Here is an 18,336-nt window from a genome sequence, read left to right as displayed (position 1 = left end):
TTCCTCTTTTTGATGATGACAAAATACTTGAGCAAAAGCATATATAAAACATTAAGCATGAATTTTAAATTTATGAAGATGCATCATTTAAGTATTATAGCCATGTATTGGAATGAAATGCATCATAGGTAGTTTGAAGATAAATATGAAATTTGCTATCAATTTGAAAATTGCCTATAAATGTATTTGCTTGGAAAGAAGAGCTGATGATTTTGATTCTTCGCACATGACATATGTGCCCATTTGCTTATCTTGCATATTTACCTAACAATTTGCTTATTGCTCATCTACTTATCAATTTGAAAATTTGCTCATTTTGCTCTCATTTTGCTCATTTGATTCGTTACTCCCCCTTTTTAACAGCATCAATTAAGGTTCTTTACTCCTTCCTTTTTTTTGAATATATTTTCTCTATTCCTTCCTTTTGATACCAGCTTCCTTCTTTATTGCTTGTTTCTTAATTGCTTATTATTTTTACTCTCCCTTAATATAGCAAACATAAAAGATATGCCAATTGGATACCATATTGCAATTCATAGTATTTTACATCATGGATAGGAGTTATTTTGCATACTCATAATTAAAAGCAACTCAATTTGAAAGTAAGTCAAAGAGTATATTTTTATAATCAAAAAGTGACTGATTACATAGTTGTTCCAATACATATACCAAAATACAAAAGTCAATCAGTCAACCATCATTACATGGCCCAAAAGATAGATCTTAGACTAAAACTAACGAAAAGACTAACTACTCAGGATCTAGTAGAGATCATGACTGGATGGATCAGAGTCAGATGAATCAGAAATGGGGTGAGGAGATGAAGGATCATGTTCCCGAGCTCGATCTCGACCGCGTCTGCCTCTGCCACGGGTGGAGGTGCCAGCATGAGTGGATGAGTGAGAGGATCCTGAAGGTTGCGAAGCAAAAGACTGAGCTACAAGAGAGAGTCTGATGGTGTCCAGAAGGTTTAAGGCTCTCGAAACAGACTGCAGCAGTGCAGTGAACTGGGTGAAAGCATGCTCACTAGAGCCTCTGATCTCTCTTCTCAGAAAGTCAAATCCGCTCTCCAAGACTCCTCTAAGTCTGGCTGCCTCCACAGATAGGTCTGAGACCTCAGTGATGTCCTCATGTGGCTGTGGATGGGCAAGAGCCAGTACTTGCCTCTGCAAGTCGAATATCCTGGCAGTCAATCTCACTACACAACCCTCAAGCTGCTGAAAGCGAACTGACTGATCTGTAATCATCTGGAAGACAGTGGAGATGTGAGGGATCAAAGTCTGATCAGATACATCGTGAGATGTGGATCTCTGTGCAAAAGCTGAAGTACCCAACTATCGAGAAAGTATGGAAGCTACACACTGAGAGATCATCTCTATCTGATCATCAGCCAATCTGACCTCTGAGGGATGTGCTCTGCTATCCGGCTGCTGATCTGAAGTGTACCTCCTCGTAGACTCTGATGGGCTAGCCTCGTGATCCGAAATGAACTGAATGTCTGGAGATGCTATCCTGAGATCACAGAGGGGTGAGGATGGTCCTTCTTCCTCAGCTCTGTCCTCAGCTCTCTCTTCCACACCTTTAGTCCAACCACCATCAGTCTTAGTAAATCCATGCGGTGCAAAGTATGTTGGTTGATGGTGTCAGAGTGAGAAAGCCTAGCTACTGCCTCTCCCTCAAAACTAACTCCAAACCTCCTGAATACTAAAGTGAGGGCCATACCGAAAGGCAGATGTGCCTTGGATCTATTCAGAGTTTCTCTCATAGCCTCAATCATTAATGCTGGGAGGTTCAGGGGGGTTTGGGTAATCACATGAAACATAATGCAGATGTCTCGGCCTGAGAGGAGGTTATGTCTACCACTTCTAGGGAAGAATAGCTTTGTTACCATTTGATGTAGTATCCTCATCTCAATGGAAAGGATCTTGGCCTCTAATTTGTTTAGGCTTCCCGAGAAGGTTCTTCCTAGAATCACATTAATTTCTTCTTCCTTGATTGGGAGTTCCATGTTTGAGTATCCCTCACAGGGTAAATGAAGAATTTCTCTCAAAAGCATAGGATCTAGACAGATTTCTATACCCTTAACAGTGGATCTTATTGTTTCATTGCCATAGCTCAAGTTCAGATAAAATTTTCTAACCAAATCCACATAGGTAATTTCTTTAAGTGAGCAGTAGAATTCCCAACCTTGATCCTTGATTTTTGATCCGATAGAAAACCCCTCCTTTTCAAAAAATTTAAAATCTATGTTTTTGCCGAGTTCTACCTTCCTATCAGATAAGGAAATCTTACTGGGACTTAATGGAGACCGAGAAGTAGCTGGAGCAGATGTCGGAGCAGGGATTGAAGCTGAAGAGGTCTCGTTGCCTGTCTCTTCTGGCTCACACCTTCTTCCAACCCGCGGATCGATTTTCTTCTTTGTAGAAGCTTCATTTTCGGAGCCATTTCCACAACCAGAGCAAGCAAGGGTCTTAGGAGATCAAATGTGTGAAGAGATAGAGGGATTTTAGGGGAAGGATAGAGATTTTTGGAGTGATACCCCGATTTGGAAGAGAAGGGTAGAATCTAGGGCACACTCAATCTGCTCCAAATAAGGGAGGAGAAGGGGAAGAACTTGATTCCTAAGGATCGATTTGAGGTGTAAGGGGTGATGGGAGAAGAGTCTTAGGGGAAGGACTTGGGTTTGGAGAAGAAGAGAAGGGGACCTATGGCTTGGCGGAAGGAAGAAGACGGTAGAATGGGTCGGCTCAAAGGATGGATTTTCAACAAAAAGAAGGAGCCCGTGGGATTTTAGTCAAAAATTACAAGTTTGCCCTTGGGTCGACCCTAGGGGTCGACTCATGGCACATAGAAATCCAGAAAAATGATGAAACAATTTTTGAAAAATTCAAAACTTTAGGAGAAGGATATTTACTCAAAGATTAATTATGAGAATGATAATTTTGAGCTTTTAAGCCCAAGAGAAATGATGAGAATTAAGTTCAAAGAGTTTTTGACATTAATCCCTTGGGATCAGAGAGATATTTAAGCAGATGGATCAAAGATTTCTAGTTCTCTCCTAATTTCACAAAATCTATCTTCACTTAGGACCTTTGTAAAGATGTCGGTTAGTTATTTTTCAGTACAAACATAGTCAAGAATTATATCTTTATTTAGAACATGTTCTCTTATGAAATGATGTCTGATTTCAATGTGTTTAGACCTAGAATACTGAATTGGATTTTTAGTAAGATTAATAGCACTAGTGTTATCACATCTTATGGGAGTTTCATTAAGTTTGATATCAAAATCTTCGAGTTGTTGCTTAATCCACAAGATTTGAGCACAACAACTTCCGACTGCAATGTATTCGGCCTTGACCGTAGACAGTGCTACCAAATTTTGTTTCTTGCTAAACCAGGAGATTAGGTTAACTCCAAGAAATTGACAGGTTTCACTAGTACTTTTTCTATCTAACCTACATCCAGCAAAATCAGCATCTGAATATCCTATTAAGTCAATTAATGAGTCCTTAGAGTATCATAATCCTAGAGTTTGTGTACCATTTAAATATCTAAAGATTCTTTTAACTGTATTCAAGTATGATTCTTTAGGATTAGATTGAAATCGAGCACAAAGATAAACACTAAATATAATATCAGGTCTACTAGCAGTTAAATATAGTAGAGAGCCAATCATACCTCTATAAAATTTTAAACCTACACTTTTACCTTCTTCATCCTTGTCAAGCTTACATGAAGGGCTCATGGGTGTGCCAATTATTTTAGAATTCTTCATTCCAAATCTTTTGAGTAATTCTCTTGTGTACTTGCTTTGGGTGATGGAGATTTCTTCCTTTGTTTGTTTGATTTGGAATCCGAGGAAGAATGTAAGTTCTCCCATCATGCTCATCTCGAACTTTTCCTGTATGAGCTTTGCAAAATCTTAACAAAGAGTTTCATTAGTAGACCCAAAGATAATGTCATCAACGTATATTTGTATAACTAATATATCATCTTGATTTCTTTTAATGAAAAGGTTGTGTCTACATTACCTCTTGAAAAATTATTATTAAGTAAAAATTTACTTAGCCTTTCATACCAAGCCCTGGGTGCTTGTTTCAAACCATATAGAGCTTTATTTAATTTAAAAACATGATTAGAAAAAGCATGATTTTCAAAACCTGAAGATTGTTCTACATAGACTTCTTCAGTAATATATCCATTTAAAAAGATACTTTTGATATCCATTTGAAATAATTTAAATTTCATAAAGCAAGCATATGCAAGTAGAAGTCTAATTGCCTCTAGTCTAGCAATAGGTGCAAAGGTCTCATCAAAATCAATTCCTTCTTCTTGATTATAACCTTTAGCAATCAATCTTGCTTTATTTCTTATCACATTTTCATGTTCATCTAATTTATTCCTAAAAACTCATTTTGTGCCAATTATTGAATAATTTTTAGATTTTGATACTAAATTCATACATTATTTCTTTCAAATTGATTAAGTTCTTCTTACATTGCATTAATCTAATTATAATCTTTTTCAGCTTCTTCAATGGTTTTAGGTTCAAGATGAGAGACAAAAGCAAAATGATTGAATGCATCTTTAAGTGAAGAACGAGTTCTTACACCCTGTGAAGGATCACCAATAATTAGTTTCTTGGGGTGATTGTGAACATACCTCCATTCTTTGGGTAGATCATTTGTACCTTGAGGTTGTTCTTGTTGTTCTTCACCTCCCTCATCCTGTTTTCTTCATGTTCCTCATCATCTTGAATTATTGAATATTTCAGAGTGATATCCTTCATCCCTTCTATAAGAGGATCTGCATCATCAACACCTTCATTCTTCTTTGAAGGAAGATCGTTAGTTTCATCAAAGACAACATGTATTGACTCCTCTACTACTAAGATTTTTTTTGTTAAAAACTCTAAAAGCTTTACTAGAGGAGGAGTAACCAAGAAAAATTGCTTCATCGGATTTTACATCAAATTTTTCAAGTCTTTCTTTACCATTGTTTAATACAAAATATCGGTAACCAAAAATATGAAAATATGCAATATTAGATTTTCTTCCTTTCCAAAGCTCATAGGGGGTTTTCTTTAAAATTTGTCTAATTAAAGCACGATTTAATATGTAACATGCTGTGTTAATAGCTTCCGTCCAAAAGTATCTTGGAAGGTTGCTTTCACATAGCATGGTACGGACCATTTCTTCTAGAGTTCTATTTTTTCTTTCTACTACCCCATTTTGTTGGGGTGTCCTAGGAGCTGAAAAATTGTGGCTTATTCTTTTATCATCACAAAATTTTTCAAAGTCTTGATTTTTTTGAAACATGATAGATTTTTCAATTGAAATGCTCTCATTTTGTTTCAGTAAAGATTGATTTTTTAATTTTAGATCTTTGTTCTTTATCCCTAGTTTATTTAGTTCATCAATTAAATCATAAAAAGCTTCATGAAGTTCTTCAAAGGTAAAGTCACTAGGAGTTTCAAAATTTACCTCATTTTCATGTGCCATAAGGCACAAGTTGCTTGTTCAGTTGAGTCTTCCTCTTCGGAGCTTGAGTCATCACTTCCACTCCAAGTGGCCATCATGGCCTTCTTCTTGTACTTCTTGGGATCCTTCTTCAGTTGTGGGCATTCGGACTTGAAGTGTCCCGGTTTCTTGCATTCATAGCAGATAAGGGGCTGGTCTTTATCCTTTTCTTTGCTATGTTTCCCTTTTGTGAGTGGCTTTTTCTTCATTCCTTATTTTCTTTTCCTCAAAAACTTCTTGAACCTTCTGGTAATGAGTGCCATCTCTTCATCTTGCTCTTCATTTTCGGTGTCATCAGTTTCTTCATCTGATTGAGCTGTGGATTTGAGGGCGATTGTTCTCTTCTTTTTGACTTCTTCCTCTTGATGTTGTTTCATTCTCAGCTCATGTGTCATCAGTGATCCAAGAAGCTCTTCCAAAGGTAGGATGTTCAGATCTTTGGCTTCTTGGATAGCGGTCACTTTGGCTTTCCAAGTTCTTGGTAAGGACCTAAGAATCTTTCTTACAAGCTCACTTTTAGAATAGGACTTATCAAGACTCTTTAAACCATTTATAATATTAGTAAAGCGAGTAAATATTTCAGTTATAGATTCATCATGCTCCATTTTAAAAAATTCATATTTATGTACGAGCATGTTAATTTTGGACTCCTTTATTTGATTAGTTCCTTCATGGGTTACTTTTAATCTATCCCATATTTCTTTAGCAGACAAGCAAGTTGAAATGCGATTAAATTCATTAGCATCAAGAGCACAATATAAAATATTCATAGCTTTAGCATTTAGTTTGGTCATTTTCTTATCAATCTCATCTCACTCTTTTTCGGGTTTGGCTGATTCCACACCATCAATAATTTTAGTGGGTGTGTGAGGGCCATTTATTATGATACTCCACATATCATAGTCGAGTGCTTGAATGAAGATTTTCATCCGAGCTTTCCAATAGGTATAGTTGGACCCATTGAAAAGTGGAGGTCGGTTAGTGGACTGCCCCTCGGCTAGAGAAGTGCCAACTTGAGTTGCCATAGATCTTTAGCTCTTTGATTGGTTAGATCAAAGTAGGGCTAGAGCACCGGACTCTGATACCACTTGTTACCCAGCTATGCAACCCAAGAGGGGGGGATGAATTGGGTTTCTAAAAATTTTAAACTTAACTTATACCTTATGAAGATTGTTTAACAATAGCTAGATAAATAAGGAGAGTATAGTTGATTCAAGGCTAATGGTTAAATGCAAGAATGCAAAAGAATAAAGAAGTTCAAAAAGGAGAGCAATTAAGCACGACATAAACAAGAGGATTTATAGTGGTTCGGTGCCAACCTTGCACCTACATCCACTCCCCAAGCTCCTACTTGGGAATTCCAATCCACTAACTTGTATTTAACTTGAATACACTCGTCGAAACCTCTGACTCTAGCTATTCCAAGCTAGTCCACTTATTTTTCGGGTACAAGCTAACCCAATACAATCCGATTCAAGGTTCGGATCAACCTTTCCTTGTTTTGGAACCCTTCCAAAACAAAAACAATAACTCAAAAAGAGTATTACAATTAATAGCACAGAAAATACAAAAGAAGCTCCTTTAATGAGCGAATGAGGCTTTAAATACACTTTACTCAAATAGAAGAAAGCTCTTTTCGATTTCCTCAAGGTGGTTGGAGACTTGAATGAGCACTTGAGGAGTTGGTGAACTTGAATTAAAAGCTTCTTGAATGCTTTGAGTGGGCTCTTGCTTAGGGCTGAAAAGTATGTTCGAAATCTTCTTTTTAAAAATCTTTCTTGTTATTGATTTCCACCTTTTTGTCCCTTTTATAACTTTAAGGAATGGTGGAGAGTAATCTGAGCTGAAATAGAGCCGTTAGACCATATTAAATGAGCATTAAATAACTTAAAATGGGTTAAAAACTAGCCATTGCGAAACTTTTCCGTCATAGGGGTCGACTCATGGGGTCGACTCATGCTCATGGGTTGACTCATGGGGTCGACCTCTATAAAAAATAGCAGAAAATAATGGTTATGTAATTTTAGCCTAAAAACAGCAGAGATCGACTCATGGAGTCGACTCATGCCTGGGGGTCGACCTATGGGGTCGACTCACAGACTGTGCCAGCCAAAAAATTCTGCGTGCCAATCAGCTCTTTATGCCATGAGTCGACTCATGGGATCGACTCAAATTTTCAATCATGAATATCTTTCAAAATACATGTGCAAAAACTATAAAATTTTCTTCAATGGATCACAAATCTTTTGTTCTAGCACTTGATGCTTTCAAATCAGGATTTGATAAAATTATGATTTTGCCCCTGAAATGCAATAAGTCTTTTTCAAGCGAAAATCATTAGTAACCTCTTCAAATACTTTGCAATCATCAAAATCAATCCAAGGAGCAACAATAATTGCAGTGGTATCCTTACCGCATAGGAGATCCCATCAAATGGGAGAAGAGGCTTTTAAAACCCTACTTTTCTCCTATGACTGGACGGCCATGGCAACCAACCCAATTCGATTACTTGCTACTTGGATTAAGTATATCTAAATATACCAATTTTAAAATTTAAATTTAAATTTCAAAATTTCAAAATTTAAAATTTAAATTTAAATTTCAAAATTTCAAATTTTAAAATTTAAATTTTAAATTTCAAATTTCAAATTTCAAATTTTTGAATTTTGAATTTTAAATTTTGAATTTCAAATTTGAAATTTCAACCAAATTTTAATTTTTAAATTTCAAATTTTGAATTTCAAATTTTGAATTTCAAAATTTTGAATTTTGAATTTCGAATTTCAAATTTCAAAATTCAAATTTTAAATTTTGAATTTTAAATTTTTGAATTTTAAATTTTGAACAACTTTCAAAATTTAAATTTCAAATTTTTTGAATTTTAAAATTTAAATGTTTAGATTACAACTTAATCTACGCATGTAAATTTATATATCATATCTTAGAACCTGGCTCTGATACTATTTGTAGCAAAAATTCAGTACAGGGGTAAAATGGTAATTTTAAAATTTTTTCAAAATCATGATTTTACAGAAAAAAATATTAATTAATCTAATTAATTAACATAAATTTATCCTATACTAGGATCTAAATATGATATATAGCATGCATTCATTTAAATTTGAATTTGAAATTCGAACAGTAAACTCTTTACTGTAACGTGTTCAGAACACAATACCTTTGTGCGGGTAGTAGATCACCGTAATCTGATCACCATCGGAAGAGTCTAATCATTATGATTCAGCCACACAGTGTGTCTGGCCTCTGCGGATCGTCCACACGAAGCTTCCGATCTGATCGACTCCTCACGAGTGCTAGCTCATTGTAGAGCCCTTTCGACGGCCGATGCTGATCGAACTCCTTCGATCGATGTCTGCTAATTTTTTGGATGCTCTGAATCGTCAGCAGATGTGCTTTAGAGGATGTTGAAGATCTTTCTGAGATTTGGTGGGCTCACGACACTCGTAGCTCACATTCTCACTTTCCGAACCCTAGGCTAAAACTCTAGGAACTCAACGGAAACCTTGCACCCACTTTTTTTTTCTCTTGGAAGGATATGGACTTTCTTCTCGCGTACAAAACTTCTCACACCCCAAAACTTCTCTCCAAGAAAAGACTTCTTTTTCTTGCACGCCCCACTCTTCTCTTCCTTTTATAATCACTTCAAAAATCTTATCCAAATGAAAAGATAAAGATGAGTAATTGCTCATTTGAATTCAAAATCAAATTTTGAATTCAAATGGACACTAACTCATCCTTTATCCACAAAAGACGTGAGAAGAGGAGGCATGACTAAAATTGTGCATGGAGTGATTTCATGAGAAATATTTTCTCATGTAATTAATTGGAGCGTAAAACAAGGGATAAGGCACAAAGATTAATTGCCCATTCAAATTCAAACATTATTTTGAATTTGAATGGCCATCCTTATCCATTCACTTGGTACATTAAAGTGGGGCATGGAGAAAGGCTTGGCGTGAGGAAAAATTCATGAGAAGTTCTCATGAATTCAAATGGGTGCAATGGAAGTGAGGTGGCGCATGGAGATTGATCCAAGGTGATTTCATTATTTAAACCAACCTAATTGAACCAAATAAGTTAGGTCCAATTAGACTAATTTTAAATTCAACTTAATTAGGCTTAATTAGGCTCAATAAAATCCTAATCAAATCAGAATTGACTAAGCCCAACCCCTGATCAAATCAGGGACCAAACCATCTTGACGATTAGGTCAACTCTTAACCTAATCGGATCAAACCCAACTGAATCCAATTCAATTAGACTTGATCCAAAAAATAATTACTCAATCAAATTGAGTTAATTAGTGATCAAATCACTAATTAAACCTCTCATAAATACTGAGTCCAAATTCAATGGGCAATCGGGTATCAGAATTCATCGATATGTAACCCTGATCGAAAAGTCCCAACCAGTGAGACTCTTGACCTCGGTACCCAAAATGTATGGAATTTATGATCAGAGAATCCTGATTCTCGATCACAGAATTTCAGACATGTAGGACTCTTCACCAGCCATCAGATCAGATAGGAATCTCTAATGTGTGTGACCCCGCAGGTTCGAACCTAAGCCGGTAGCACAGGAACCAATTCCTGTACTAATCAAAGTGACCATCTAGCAATGGTACCCGACGTCCGGATAGATCGAAGAGTTGCAATCGCAACACTCAGAACCTACGTGAATATGGTTACTGTATAATTCATCCTTATGACCCCTATGTTTTAGGACGACTCAGGGTTTAAACTGTCAACCCTGATTAGATCATCCGAATCATGCTCAACGCAAACAGTCCTGTGACTCCTCACAAGGACTACCCTGATCAAGGTTTTGCTAAATTAAAACACGACTGTACACAGCTCCTAAATTGGAGTGGTCAATCCCATCTTGACACACATACCGACAAGTCAAGTACTTGACTACACCCAGCAACCTTCCGTCACTGAATTAAAAATTCAAGTAGTCCAGTGCCTAAGTGCAGTGAGTTGTTTACAAGTCACCGTGGCGGTCTCAGATCGGAGGGATATTTATATCATATTCCATCGAAGCAAATCTTGACAGCAGAAATAGCTCCGGAGTCGGTCACGTTCAGTGCAGATGTACCCTTACATCTCACCTGTATGCCATACCAGTGTCTCCACACTCTTTGATTAAGAGGACAATCAACCTATATGGCACACAACAACCTATACTCGATAAACGTTGTTGTCCTTGGTTACAACGTATCATTTGGTCGCGAACTGGTTTAAGGACTAAATGATAAATCCTCCTTTGTTGAGTCTAAATAGTCCTAAGGACTTCACCACAATACAGGAGTTCATTAGAAGATAAAATAATTTGTGATGAAAAAATACCAAAATAATTTTTATTAATTTTTAATTCATGTACTAATACAACAAAGAGCACAACCGTCAACAGGCTGACGATTAGCTTTGGGACACTATTCCCAACAGTATTGTATTTCGCTTTGCATACAGAATCGATCACAGTATGTTGCTTGAAATTTTTCCAGCAAATAGCTCCTCCATTTAGAGTAAATACGTAGCCCGATATATTTTTACTATCTTCACAATCTAACTAAAATCAGTATATCCTATAAGTTTCAGGTTAGTGTCTCCATATATAGATAAGCCATTAATTTTTATTATTTCTCAAATATTTAAGAATTATTTTTGCAATCTTTCAATACTTCTCATGCAGATCAGACTGGTATCTACTCACTATCCCTAGTGAATAGGGCACATCCGACCTCGTACACATCATAGCGTACATAATAGATCCCACTGTCGAAGCATATGGTATTCTACTCATATGCTTTCTCTCCTCAAGAGTTGTCGGACAATCCTTCTTAGAGAGAGTAATCTCATGGTCTATCAAAAGATAGTCTATTTTGAAATTATCCATGTTAAATCTCTTCAACACAATATCGATATACATGGATTGGGACAATACAAGTAGCCTTCTAGATCTATCCCTATAGACTTCATCCCTAGGATGTAGGATGCTTTTCTCAAATTCTTTATGGAGAATTATGATGATAACCGTAGCTTCACACTCTGTAAAGTTCGGATGTCATTTCCTAATAACAGTATATCATCCACATACAGTATAAGAAAGATGACTATAGAATCGGTAGCCTACTTATAGACGCAAGGCTCTTCTTCATTCCTAGCGAAGCCATACATTTTGAGCTTGCACACTTTCGACTTATCTATGAATGTAAACCCTTCAGGCTGTATCATATACACCTCTTCTTCCAACTCTCCATTAAGGAAAGCGATTTTGACATCCATTTGCTAAATCTCATAATCTAAGTATGCAGCAATAGCAAGCATAATTCGGATGGACTTGAGTATTGCCACAAGAGAGAACGTCTCATCATAGTCAATATCATAATATTGACGGTAATTCTTGATAATTAGACGGGCTTTATAGGTCTCTACCTTCCCGTCCGTTCTTCTTTTTCTCTTAAAAATTTATTTACACCCTATGGATTTTATTCCTTCGGACGGATCAAATAGTGTCTATACACCATTGATCTCCATAGACTTCATCTCGGACTTCATGGCCTCAAGTCATTTCGGAGAGCCAGACCTTTACATGACCTCCAATGGGTGATCAGATCCTCATCGTTCTTATTAAGTTCAATGGGGTCACCGTCCTGGACCAAAAAATTATAATATCTATCTGGTTGATGCGATACTCTATCAGATCTCCTTAATGATGCCTCTACTGATTTTAAATTTGATTCTCCAATCAAATTCAATTCTGTGTGTGTCAATCTTTCTATTTTTTGAACTTCATTAAGTTCAATTTTACAAGCATTAGCTTCTTCACTAAGAAATTTCTTTTTCAAAAAGACTGTCCTACTGTAAACAAACATCTTTTGCTCTGTAGAGAGATAGAAGAAGTACCCTTTAGTTTTCTTTGGATACCCTACGAATAAGCATTTATCAAATTTAGGTCTAAGCTTATCTATCTTTAAATGCTTGACATAAGCTGGACACCTCCAGACCCTAAGGTGTGAGAACACCGGCTTACACCCAATCCATATGTCATATGGAGTTTTATCGATGACTTGTTTGGCACCTTATTTAGAATATAACAGACAGTTTCTAAAGCATATCTCCAAAAGGAGACTGACAGACTCACAAAGTCCATCATGAAACGGACCATGTCTAACAAAGTTTGATTCCTATTCTCGGACATCCCGTTATGTTATGGTGTTTCAGGAGGGATCCACTGTGAGAGAATCTCATTCTCTTCCAGATATGTCAAAAAGTCACTGGTGAGGTATTCACTTGCTCGATCTGATCGAAGAATTTTAATATTTTTTTCAGTCTGTTTCTTTACTTCAGTATGAAATCATTTGAATATTTTAAATAATTCTGACTTATGCTTCATAAGATAGATATACCCATACCTCGATAGATCGTCTGTAAAGATAATGAAGTAGTAGTATCCTCCTCTGGCACTTATGTTCATAGGTTCGCATATATCAGTATGTATTAAGACCTAAGACATCGTTGGCTTTTTTCATCTTTTTCCTTAAAAGATGATTTAGTAATCTCACCAAGTAGATAGGATTCGCAGGTAGACAATGATTCACAATCATTTATTTCAAAGATATATTTCTTGATCAACCTGTCAATCCTACTTTTGTTCACATAACCAAGCCTACAATGTCAAAGGTAGGATTCACTGACATTATCTAATTTAGGATATTTATTGGCTGTATACATTATACCAATAGGCTATGATATTATGTATATTTTATATTTTAACTGTCATGCATAATTGCAGTATCATTTATAATAATATCACAAAAATTATTTTTTATTATAAATTTGAAATCAAATTTGGCCAAAAGATCTACAGAGATGACATTCATAAAAAAAGAGAGACAATAATGACAATTATCTAATATGACACTACTAAACTCAAAGATAAGCCGCAAAGTTTTCAAGGCCAGAACTAGAACAAAGCTTCCATCTTCAACGTTAAGGAACCGCTTGTCCTCTCAAAATTTTTTACTTACCTGCAGTCCCTGCAACGAATTGCATATATTAATCGGACTTTCTATATCTAATACATAGGTAGTATCATCACAAATAGAGAAATTATAAGGAGTTATCATATAAGTACCTTGTGAAGCAACTGTTTGCTTTTCTTTTCTTATTTTTAGGTCTGTTTGGATCAAGGGTAGCTATGTAAGCAGGATAATTTTTATTTCAATGATTCAGCTTCTTACAAAAGAAGTGCTCTGCCTGGCTCTTGTCAACTTTTGACGATTTTCTCTACTTAAGATCGGCAGCATAGGATTTCTGGACCTTCTTCTTTTCTCTCCTAGAGGATCGATGATCTGCAAATGAACTTTCCATAAAATTCATCAATTCTTTTTGGAGCTGGTGGTCCTTCTCAAAAGTCTACAGTAATCTCAGCAAACTATGGTAGTTCACTGCAGACTTTGTTATTCTATAATGACTGAAAAAGAATAGATAAGATTTGGATAGTGAATTGAGGATGGCATCCTTGCCTAACTATTCATGCAATGGAAAGTTAAGTTTGCTAAGACGTTCAATCTACTCAATCATGTATAATACATGATCAGTGACTGAAGCTTCCTCTCGCATACAGGCATTGAACATTGCGCAGGAGATTTTGTTTCTCTCAGCATCCTTAGAGGTACCGAAGGACTCATTCAATATTTGAATGATCTCCTCAGGCTGTGCATCTTCAAGCTTATGGCTAAGCTCGTCGTTCATAGCTGTCCTCATCATGCAACGTACAGTCGTTTGTTCATTGAGCCACTGTATATAAGTATCTCTCACAGCATGAGGAGCGTTGGCAGCAGGTTCTTCATGTGTCTCATCCGTGAGGATATACAAAATCCTCTCGTACTCTAAGATGATCTTCAACTTTCAATATCAGCTATCGAAGTTGAATTCGTCGAGCTTATCGTTGTCCAACAGCGTATGAAGGGATAGTATATTAGCCATAACTGAAAGAAAAAATACAAACCTATTAGTATATGAATTACTTTTTAATCTCAAAGATATGGATTTTAGTCTAAAGATCCTTCTACTATTTTTAACGAATTGGTAGCCTCTATCTCCAACTGAAAGAATTACACTAATTCTTTAGTGGATACTAGAATCCATATAGAGTACTGCATTCAAGCCTGAGTATGGCTCGGCTAACCTTAGTATATCCATGGATAGGTTCATTACCAATTATTTCTTCAAACAATTTCTAGCAATTAGGTTTTGCCCTATGCATCCCTTCAGCAGGCGTATGGCACCTCTACTAAAAATCTTGATTAGATCCAACCATTAACATGACAACACCAAGTGCATCCAACAAACGGATGTCCAGGTCTGAGTGTAGCTCGATCAACTTAAGCATTGATTTGAAGGTACATCATGATGGTCATATGATGAATGATAATTTCAATACGTAATAAATACCAGGCATGTGACGTCTTCAATGCTTATTTGAAATATTGGATTTATTATCACGCACCTTAATAGGAGGTTATGAACAAGTTATTTCATAACTGTATCATTTTATGGACCTAATAATTTAGAAAATTTGATTTTATTGACCTGAGAATAAGAGAAGAAGATAACCTACAAGCTGTAAATCCTTTCACTTACTTCACCAAGTCATATAGGGGATTAGACATAAGCTGATCTAAAAACACCTAAATCAGTCACACTGATTAACCTTGATGGCATAGGTCTGCACGAATCGACTAGTGACCTAATCAAAATATAATCTACTATATCGGTCAGATAAGTGAGATCAGTGGGAGGGATGTGCCCTTAATTCATCGTAGATGCATCTAAGTGAGTAGCTCTTAATTATAAATTACTTGATCGAATCTGTCAAACTTATTTTAGATACAAACTGGTTAATTAGTTTCGATTTGATCCATTAGAAGATTCAAACTCAACCACGGAGCCATGATCTTGGTCCATTTATTAGGGTCAAACACGTGGACTTGATCAAACGTCAACTATTGAGATTGATTTAGAAAAATTCTAACATAATCTAATTCAATACTTGATAGATTTAACCAATTTCTTTATTTGGTCCATATGTATTTCTAATCCTAGGTCTAACCCATTAGAAGGACCTGATTCAAGCTAACCCTTTGCCCATCATTTTATGTGGTGTCTTAATGATCTTCAATTCTCAAATCTAGATCATTCAAAGCTTAATTTAAAATTAAGTGTGTGAAATATGTATTTCAATCTGTAGAACTATTCTATCAGAATTTCAGGTGAAGCATATCATATGTTTCAATTTATGAAAATAAATTTTCATAATATATTTAACAATTAAAATTCATAGGTATAACCTAAATTTCATACATACATCTTAAGCATCATGATAACTTTTAGATTAATATCGATTACATCTTGTGTAACATACTATTCAAATTTAAAATAATTTTATATCTAAATTTATCTTATTATAATAAATTATAAATTATTTTAGATCTAATCTAAATATATTTATGATTAAAATAATTTATAAAAAATTTATTCAATTTTTTCTTCATGAAATCGGATCACAATGACACCCTTACACATTATAAGAGAACCCATCGAATAGATAAAAAAGAGATTAATCTCTTCGATCTCTTATGACAGAATAGTCTGATGATCTCATCAATCCAAGTACTAGACTGTTAAGATCTGAAATCTAATTTCATATGTAATCATATTAACATGTAATTATTGATAAAATAATTTATATCATGAACATGTCCTTGATATTATCAATATGTTCTTCATCTAATCTAATTAGATTTAATGCATCATATACATCATATCAGATCTGAAACACATCTTATACTAATTATAAAATAATAATTTTTAGATTTGATATCATATAAAAAATTAATTAGATATAATAATGAATGTATAAGGATTAAATTTCTTGTTAAATCTATTTTGGTGTAGTGCTGATTTTCGATAGTGTTCAGATCTAAATATCTATCAAAACAGATCCAATTCAGATCTAAAATAAGTTTCACTTCTTAATAAAAAAAATAATATCAAAATTTTATAAAAATAAATTTAAAATAGATTTTAATTTACATTGTTATTCCAATAAAAATTTAGCAACAGCAAAATTCTGTTATAACAAACTTATAACAACCTTAATCAACAATTGATTAAGATTATCTAATCCAATCAAAATTAGATCAAAAATTTTATTTTAATAGATTTAAATTAGATTTAATATCTAACATAAAATTTTAATTATATACAATATATAAATAATCCAAAAAAATTCAGTTATGCATGCATAAATCAAAGGCCTGCTCTGATACCAATTGAAGGGAAGAAAAATCATTTCTTTTCAGATAGTCCAGGTTGCATCTAAAATTTTTTTATAAATTTATACTAATAAAAATCAAATTCTTACCTGATTATCAGTGAAACTAAAGATCAAATCTTCAATAATCTGAAATAAACCTTCACAGAGACCTGAAAGTGCAGACTCTCTACTTCGCATGCATGTCAGACAATGCAGAAAAGTGGGATGACTCCGATCAAATCACTTTTGTAATCCAACAAAATAAGAAAGAAGAGGTACTGGTGTGATGCCTCACACCAACAAGGAAGACACCTAAGGTGGGCCCCATGACAAGGAGAAGGGGATGGCCACAAAAGGAGACGTTAAGGAGAAGGAAGGGGCTTCCCTCTTCTCATGCCTCTCTTTTTTTCTCTCTTATCTTCATCTAATTTTTACTATTTGATTTCTATGCATCTATAAGTAGAGATTCTCTTTATTTATAGATGATTTTCATGATCCAATAAATATATAACTCTTAATTCAAATATACTTTGAATTAGTCCAATACTCATGAAAGAAAGACTCCTACATGAGATAGAATTGGAACCACATAACGCACCTACAATGCATCCATTCCCACACCCATATGAGATGCCCACAACCAGCATCATACCAGATGCTAGTCAGCCCAAGAGAGGTGGGTATCCCAGTATAAGTAGGACTCTGAATATCTCATCAAAAAAGAATCCGATTCGAAGCTGGTTCGAAATAATTTTGAAAGACTATCAATCCCAAATTTTTTAAGACTTTTGTACCAAATCTGACTTGAATTTTGAATCCAATTAAGTCTAATTAATTCAGACCTATTCTAAAATTAATTAGTACTTAAATTCAATCTTTCATATGCTCCATGGATCACAAATCAGAAACTGTTCATCCCTGGGATTGAACCTGAACCTCATGTATAGTGCTAGCTAGATGTAGTCAACTCTTCAATTTCGTTTGATCCATAATTTAATTCTCAATCAAGTTAGTTTATATGTTCTATCAAATCAAGTACTTCTAAATTAGACATATAAACATAGATCAATACTTTTCTACAGTGTCTGACTTGTGTGCGTGACTCTATAGGTTCAAACACTAAGTCGGTAGCACAGAAACTGATTCCTGCACTAATCGATATACCATCTAGTAATAATTTTCGATGTTGAGATAGATCGAATTATCGTAAAAAAATATTTCAGAATCCATGCAAATGGTTACCGTATAATTCATCTCTTTGATTCTGAATGCTCTAAGATGGTCTCAGGTTAACTGTCAACTGAGATTGCTTCATCCATATTGTATTTCAATCTTTCAAATCTATCTCATAGATTATCCTAGTCAAGACTTTATAAAATTGAAATACAGCGATACATCAGCTGCAATAATCTGGAGAGATCAATCCCATCTTAATCCATATATAGACTTCGTAAGTATTTGACTATATC

Source organism: Elaeis guineensis, chromosome 5, assembly GCF_000442705.2.
Source record: "Elaeis guineensis isolate ETL-2024a chromosome 5, EG11, whole genome shotgun sequence".
Classification (NCBI taxonomy): domain Eukaryota; kingdom Viridiplantae; phylum Streptophyta; class Magnoliopsida; order Arecales; family Arecaceae; genus Elaeis; species Elaeis guineensis.
Note: the sequence above shows the minus strand (reverse complement) of the source record.